The 8,321-nt window shown below is 52.3% G+C and overlaps 1 protein-coding gene across 10 annotated transcripts in view; it reads right to left on the minus strand.

Moving 5' to 3' along the window:
* The window catches only part of KMT2C (lysine methyltransferase 2C), a 199,753-nt gene extending 193,266 nt beyond the window's left edge, over positions 1-6,487 (minus strand). For 4 of the 10 annotated variants that reach the window (XM_040546215.1, XM_040546210.1, XM_040546209.1 and 1 more), the window contains exon 1: positions 5,501-6,486. The gene's annotated coding sequence lies outside the window, so the exon portion shown is untranslated. Of the gene's footprint in view, positions 1-5,500 lie in introns of all 10 variants that reach the window. The other 6 variants (XM_040546217.1, XM_040546216.1, XM_040546214.1 and 3 more) reach the window with 3 other exon arrangements.
* Positions 6,488-8,321: the final 1,834 nt, after the last annotated feature.

Genomic DNA, 8,321 nt, shown 5'->3' on the forward strand with positions numbered 1-8,321 from the left:
ACACATAACATCCTGAGATTTCACAGTGTCATGGTACTTCAGCTGTCGTAATCCTGTCTGATAGCTCTTGGAGGTCCTTTCTTGAAAAGTGCCACCCAAGTTCAGTGGGTTATCAAACACAAACATTAACAACCTAACCGCTGGAATTGAAAATTACAAAGTCAAAAAAAATCTTCCAAGCAACCTGCATTTGCAAGCGTGGTCTGTATCAAACCGTGAAACCTATGGGCTGAGGTTATAGAAAACGATCCATTTCCAACATTAAGCCTAAACTCACCCTTTAGAAACATCTGAAGACAGTTCACTAAAATCAACATTTTAACAACGTCGCAAAACAATTCTGTAAAACCCAGCGCGTCCAACAACTCCCACTGTCATCCCTCACTGAAGTCCCCCAGGAACTGCACACCAGAAGATCCGTACTGACATCACCTACCAGAAGCTCCCGAGGAAAACGGAATTATGAGCTGTTTAAGCCAGGCTCCTGTGCAAGAGCAACACCTGACAGTAAGGGCTCTGCTTGGCAGCGGGAATTCCTCGGCTGATGGAGGCACAGGGGGGGCTGCAGAAGAAAACAGCCCAGCGTTCCCACGGGACACTGCCGCTTGTCGCCAGTCCCCTTCCACGCCGGACTAGAGGTGCCTTCCAGCCGCCAGTGTCACATCCTGATAGTGGAGCTTGTCCCAGCGCCCCAGGTCTTCCCCCCGTCTGAACACACACACACACGCGCACGCACGCCCCTTCTGGCTTCTGGCCCAAGCGTTTTGATAGGTGGCTTGTACAGGCAGAAGCAGAGGCCAACGTTTGCTGTAACACCTTAACCCTTGCCCAAACAACAGGACGCAGCCCAGCCATTGAAAGGCTTCAGTCTTTCCATGGTGGGCAGTAACTACCTGCCCATATTTAGGAACATGTTAATTGTATAAGACAATATATTTAGCATTTAGAAACATTAGATTTTGAAATGAGAACAGGGCAGGACAGTAAAGCTACAAATAAGCATCACAGGGAAGGTGTGCGATGAACAGAGCTTAGCTATAGAGAGAAGACATCCGACACGTCAAGGTTCTTCTCAAATGAGCGTAGATATCTTTAAATATTGGCCTACCCTAATACAAATCCAGCGAAAGTAACGATAAAAAATCTTAAATAATCATTTCCTGGCAAAAACACGACGCTTACGTTTCCTCAAAACTATCTGCGTGTGTGAAATCCATGGCCTTTGAAAACCTACTGCAGCTTACGCCGGCCAAAGTAAGTAATGAATAACTACGATGAAAATTAAGTCATAGATGCTTAAAAAAAACACAAAGTTTTCAGTAGACAAGTTTCAAGCTTTTTGAAATCCTTATCCTATGCTGGTGTAAACAACACACATTTGCAAAATTTTTAACACGGATCAGAAGCCTGACGGATGCTGAAAATACTACTTAAAATGAACACAGGTACTGACTTGAAAGGTAACTTATCGGGGTCACAGTCAGTGAGACTTCTGCTACTAAATTCTTGTTAAGACAAATGTTTGTGCTGCTTATGACCCGTATGGATTAACAAAGCTCTAGTAGTGAAAATCGATTACAAAGATGTTCACTGCACCTGCACAATGCTATTCTGATACACTGTCATGAATAACCAACTATTCTCACAATGACAACAGTCAAAACTGATCCAATTCTCTTCCCCTGCAACTTCTTTTTGAGCATATTTCTACCACTCATGTCCACAGCCTGGAAGCTGAGGAATAATCCAAGTACAGGAGTTAAGTTCCCAAGACTTCAGGTCATGAGATAAGATGGTCCCTAACTATTTCTATTTTCTCCTATGCAATACCAGCAACATCCGGATTCCCTTTTCTTTCTCCTACATATTTTGTATCTTCAGTGATGCGACTTCCTTTTTTTTTTTTTTTTTGCTTTGGTAAATACACTCTTGCCAACTCTTAAATTCATTTGAAAGCTGGTATTTCAAAAATATTGTCCTCGTTCATTGCCTTGATTACAGTTGTGTTCTTCCATCCTCCTTATGAACCACGTCAAGAACAACCTACTTGCTCCCAATTTCACGGCTCTGCATGCCCTCTTCTAGCTTATCTCTTAAATTTGTACCTCTGCTCTATACACATACCCCGTTGTCAAAATGTAAGGAAGAAAATATGAGTGTTTGTCTAGCACTCGAGGCAGGAAACAAGTTATCTGTGAAAATCCTCAGGGCGACAAGGCTACCCTCCTTTAAATACATCCTCCAAGTCTGATGCCTATGAATCATTCACCGATGAGATAGCCAGGGTACTTGAACTTCTGCACGTTCTTTTGCTTGTAGCATTCTCACAGCTCCCATGTGCTTTCCCAATACATTTCTAACATTTACATGTTGTCTTATCTTTACATTTAAATTAAGAAATTGTTTGCGCAGAAGCAAGCTTTGCTTATGCATTTGTACTGTATGTAGTACAATGGTGCGCTGGCCTCTGGGCACAATTACGATATAAATAATAAAAATGAACTGTTCACCAAGATCAACTCTCCTGACAATGTTATTCATAAAGCTGTATCCTTCAAATGGTGAGAAAAAGCCATCCTGATGCCGTGCTCTACCACCAGGAACTCTCCAGGCACTGACACCACAACAAAACCGATTCCTGGCCCATCACCACCTACAGGAAACCTCAGCTGCTCCCTGTACATCCCTGCGTCCCCACACCGCTGGAATTTTTATGGATAACCAAGTAAAATGCACAGTGATGAAGACTCACAGAGAACCCTCCCTACTGGAAGAACCCTACAATCTCTTAACATACGAGCCTAGTTCTATGAGGAGTTAAGAATCCCTGGCACCTCACAGAAGCAGATTCAAGGCAGTTTTCCATCTGTCTACTTAAACTCATCAAATTTGCGTAAAAACATGGCCTTCGAGAAGGAAAAACATCAACCTGCAGCATCCTCAAATACTGTATTGTTCTTTAATGGAGGCTTCCATGAGGAATTATTCTTTTTTTTAGCTATGCTGTCTTAATGCAGGGCTCTTAGTTTTATCATTACTTAGACTCCACTTAGCCTGAACATTCAGTGGAACATTTCCTATAATGGGATAAAGCAGTTGAACAATTTGACTGGCTAATAGTGATTTAGACATGTGATTACAGTACAGAAAATGATCTGACATATGCTCTTTATCTGGTTTACATGAGGCACATAAACCCAACTGGAAAACACAGGAGTGAAAAGGAAGACATGCCCAAGCAGTCATATGAAAATAACAGAAATTATTTGTACTTATTTTATTCTGCATTTGCTTAGCTAGTCGTAATCAGTATTTTGTAAAGAGTAAAACATGGTATAAAACCATTTTTCCTCAGAACTGATGCAATAAGACCCGTATCTACTTTGTGAAAAAGTTGAAAAATTGGTATTTTAATAACAGCCTAGCTTCAAATGCATTTATGACTTATAACACCTTTACCAATATTACAGATTTTCCATAAAGATACAGAAGGACACCGGCCATGCTTACCACCACACCAGGAAGAAATAATCATAACACAAAAAAAAAGAGTACTGATTAATTTTAACTTTTTGTCTCAGCTAATTTCATTTCTTACACAGATGCTTGTACTCATGTCTGCAGAAGTACATATTTTTACAGGAAAATTTACTTTCCTCCTAAAACCAGTTGACAATATTCCCACGACACCAAAAACCTATCTGAAAAAGGAATTACCTCTTCAGAGCCCACTTTTCGTCAGAGCATGCACTCAGCCTCAAGTTGGCACACAAGATATGTCAGTTTTCTCTGATAATACTATTTTGCCTTTTGGACAGACCGGTCCATTTCCAAGGTAGTTGCATTTTTCTTCCTAGAACAACTTCTAAAATAAAGGCCTCAAGGTTTTCCGTGTAAGGCTTAGCCTCAATATGTAGAAATAAAGCGAAAGTATGTAAAACTATGCATAAAGCTGATGAACCTAATAACTTTACTGCGTATATATGCTCGGCAACTACTTTCAGCTATGGTTTTAAGAAAATTTGTATCAAATACGGAAGACTATGAAAAGAAAGCTGCAAGCAACGCACCAACGCCAAAACCAGGGGGTGAACGCTTGAATCTTTCAAGCGCAACTTTCATCGACACGGAAAACGCCATACAACCCAACCTAAGGACGGTTCTGTCCTAGAGTATTTATGCCACACAGAGCTGTAAAAACAAATTATTGCAGAGGAAAATACCGTCTCTGGCGCGTGTTTCCTGCACAGCAGGCTCCCTCCCTAGCGTTTTGGAAATTCGGGGTGAAATTCAGCGAGGCCTGGGGCGGGCGCTGAGCACGGGGCGAGGTGCTCACCTGGCTCAATGCACCCGGCCAGAGCGGCCCTTGAACACAAAGGGAAGCCATCTAAATCCCCGAGGCTCCCCCGGACTGTCCCCCACGGACTGACTTTTCTGCGTGGCTCCCAACCACGCTCCCTGGCCAAACGTCCCCGTCCGGCTTTGTCCTGTTACTGCTGCCCTCGGCTCTGCCGGGGCCAGCTCGGCCGGTCCCCGAGCGGCTCCTCAGGGAGCCTGCCGCCCGGCCGTCCCTCGGCACCAAGCACGTAGCAGCGGCCCAGCACCCTCCCCCGCTTCCCTAAACCCCGCTTCCCCAACCCCAGGCTCCCCAAAACCCCGTCTCCGAGCCCCCCCCCCCCAAGTTTGCTCGGAGCCGCCGGGGGCTGAGGGGAGCGGGGGCCCCCCTGAGGAGCGGAGGCGCTCGGCGGCGGCCGTTGTGGGGCGGCCGCTGTGGGGCTAACGTGCGCCATAGCACCCCGAAAGTCCCCTCGATTAAGGGCAGGCTGTCACAGCAAAGGGGCAGGCAGCCCCCCTAAAGTCTCGTTGTGTTCCCCCCCCGGGTCTGCCCTGCTTCGCCGCTGTCCCCCCTATGCGAGGGCAGCCGCTTGACAGCTCCCCGAGCGGCGCCCTCAGCCTCTTGCCTCAAAGTCCTGCCCCAACTTTGTGTGTGTGTGCCGGGGGGGGTCCATCGCCTGCCACTTAGGGCAAGAACCATCTTTTTTTTTTTTTTGTTCCCTCAAAAGGGGGAAAAAATTGGAAGGCGACGAGGGGCTGCCGTGGAGAGCAGGGGATATTATATCCGATATCCAGGCGACGCTGAAGGAAGGAGAGTCCTGGAGGAGAAGGGAGCCCGAAAAGGAGGAAGGAGGAAGGTGCAAAGGAAGGGGGAAAGGAGGAAGAAGGGGGAAGAGCTGGAAACTCCGAAGAAAGAGGGAAAGAAAATAGGGACGGTAGAAGAAAGTGAAAAGGGAAAATGGGCGGAGGAAGACAAAGGTGAAAAAGGAGGAGGAGGAGGGGAAAGTGCAAAGGGGAGAGGAGAAGAAAGAAGGGCCCTTCTCAAAATGGCATTGGGCAGGAGGGAGGGGGCGACGAGGAGCGAGTCTCTGCTGACAGCTCTGCCTGCGCCTGGCCGCCTGCCCCCTGCCCCTCTCTGCCTCGCACACACACACGCTGAACTTACTTCTTTCTGGCTCTCTGGAAAGGGGAAGCGCCATCTTTGCGAGGCCGGCCCCTAGGTCTTTTGTCTGTGGCTGCTGCTGCTGCTGCTGGGGGGGAGCTCCAGGCTCGGGGGGTTGCTGCTGCTGAGGCGGCTCCACCACCGCCACCACCAGACTCTTGTCCTCCGTTGACATCCTAGTCAGCAGGACGAGAGAGACACATGGATGATGATGATGGGGATGAAGATGATGGTGGGGATGGGGATCCCGATGCTCCTCCTGCTCCCGCGGCTCCTCTCCTCCTCACCTCCGCCTCCTCCACCTCCGCCTCGCATCGGCCTCAGCCGCCGCCGACCAGCACAGGTAGCAGGGGGAGCAGCATGGGGGAGAGCAGCAGCAGCAGCAGCAGGAGGAGGAGGAGGAGGAGGAGGAGGGGAAGGGAGGGCGAGAAGGGAGGGAGGGAGCGGGGAGAGGCGGGCGGGGGGGGGGGGGGTGCGAAGAGAAAGAGCGCGGAGGAAGGAAGGGTCTCGCACACAATAACACCCCCTCCCCGGCTCGGCGGGCTCCGTCGGGGCCCGGAGTGGGGGGGGGGGGGGGGGGGGGGAAAAAAGGCGGAGAGCGAACGAGAGGCGGTGGCGGCTGATCCCCGCCGCTGGGCTCCCCCCTCTCAGAGGCCCCGGGAGCTGGCGGCGGCGGCGGCTCCTGCGCTGCCCGGCTGCGGCGGCCGCCGCTTCATTGTAGGGCGGCCCTGCGCCCTCCCCCCCCGCGCACAGCCCCCGGGGGCGGAGGAGGAGCAGGAGCAGGCGGCGGTGGTGGTGGTGGTGGAAGTTTTGACAGCTCCAGCTGGTGTGTGTGTGTATGTGTGTGTGTGTGCCGAGTCCGGCCGGGCTCCGCGTCCCCTTCCCAGCCGGGCCGGGAGCAGGAAGTTTAACTTTTGGGGAAAAGAAGGGGAGGAGGAAGGGTGAAAAAGGGGGAGGAGAACGCTCTCCCCTCCCTCCCTTCCCCGCGGGGAGGAGAAGGGATCCCGGCGCTGCCCCGTCACCCCCCCCACACCCCCCCCCCCCTTCCCCTCCGCCTCCCTTTTCCCTTCCCTTCCCCCCCGACACATCGACGCGGCAGCCGCCCTGCCGCGGCCCCACACTGCGCCTGCCCGGCCCGGCCCGCCCGGCCCCGGGCGCCCCACCCCCGCCGCCGCCGCTGACCTCACGGGCGGGCTGCGGGGAAAGCGCGGAGCGGGCACGGCTCGGGACGGGGGCGCCCCGTCGCCTCCCAGCCCTTGGGGTTTTTAAGTTATTTTACAACACAGCGCGGCACACGGTGCCACCTCCCCCACACCCCCACCCCCCGGGGAACCCCACACACCAGCCCCACACACGCACAGCCCGGTGGGGAAGGGAAGGGAAGGGACGGGAAGGGAAGGGAAGGGAAGGGAAGGGAAGGGAAGGGAAGGGAAGGGAAGGGAAGGGAAGGGAAGGGAAGGGGGGGGCAGAGTTCAGCGCTGCGTGCGGGTAGACAAAGTCTGCGGAGCGTGGCCGCCTTCCAGCAACTCCTGCTGGAACAGCTGCGGCCGTTCGGGGCCCTCCCCCGGGCAGGGGCCTCGCTGGCTGCCTGCCCGCCCGGCTGCGCCGCGGCGAGGCGAAGGCGGGGTTCGGCCATCCCTTACACGGCACTTCACGCGGCCCCTGGGGGCCGGAGGGACTCGCTCCGAGCGGAGACGGGGGCGAGCGGGGCAGCGCCGCGCCCAGGGGCTCGCCGCCCGGGGCCTGGCAGCGCTGCGGGCCCGGCTGAGGGGCGCCGCCCTGAGGGAGCGAGCCCCTGAGGCGGCCCCCGCCGCCCTCCCTCAACCGGGCAGCGCCGCGGGGCCCCTCAGCCGGGGCCGGCCTCCTTCCTTCCCTCCTTCCCCCTTCCCTCCTCCTTCTCCTCCTCATCCTGTGCTCCAGTGCCCGCTCCTCCCGAGGTGAGCCCCTGGGGGGCTCCCGCCTCGCCCAAAGGCGTGTTGCACAAGTTCTCCGGGCTCCCACACACGCCGTGGGCAGCGATAGCGGCCAGGCTTGGTGTAAATACAAGAAAAGCTCCGAGAGCCCCACTCGGGACGTTTCGGCCCTTTGCCACGCAGGGGTTTGTGCGCTGCGTGAGGTCCAGGTGGTCAAAAGCTGGCCTGAGGTAGCGCACGGCAGGGTGAGCACAGTTTGGGGATGTAAAAATAAACACAGATCAGTCCGGACCCTAATGCTGTGCCTCCTCACCAAAATTTTCACTTGTCAGCTTCAGAAGTACCAAATTAAAAATGACGTGCTGTGGCAAACGCAGCTTTTGCTGGCCTGTTTTCCTGGGAACTATTTCATAACAAAAAGCCTTCCTTGGTTCATTCCCTAGGTAATTAAATAAGATCTTCATGATATTTTCTTATCTACCTGTGGAGATAAAGGTGATACATTTATCTCCATCTTTGTACAAACACACATGTACGTATACATAATTATATAAAGCCACTCAATTTCTCAGCCATGCAAAGACAACCGCTGGATTATTGGTGTGACTTCCTTGGCCCGACTGCTGAAAATGTACCAATTTCTGCCAAATTAAAACATACGTTCTAAGCTAAATGTTTGTATTACAGTGTCCCTACATGACCACAGAGGTGTATTGCTCATACGACTTCAGATAGCGGAACTTAGATGTTTTCATGTTGTCTAATACATCGAATTTTGTTAAATCAGGCAAGCGAACATAAATTAACTGAAAACATTTTATCCTGCACAGGCCCAGATTTGGGTGGAAGGGAAGGGCAGGGAGAGGGAAGCAAAAGGCCACAGCCTCCATGCAGCCGGATCACCGGCGTGG

Source organism: Cygnus olor, chromosome 2 (assembly GCF_009769625.2).
Source record: "Cygnus olor isolate bCygOlo1 chromosome 2, bCygOlo1.pri.v2, whole genome shotgun sequence".
Lineage (NCBI taxonomy): Eukaryota > Metazoa > Chordata > Aves > Anseriformes > Anatidae > Cygnus > Cygnus olor.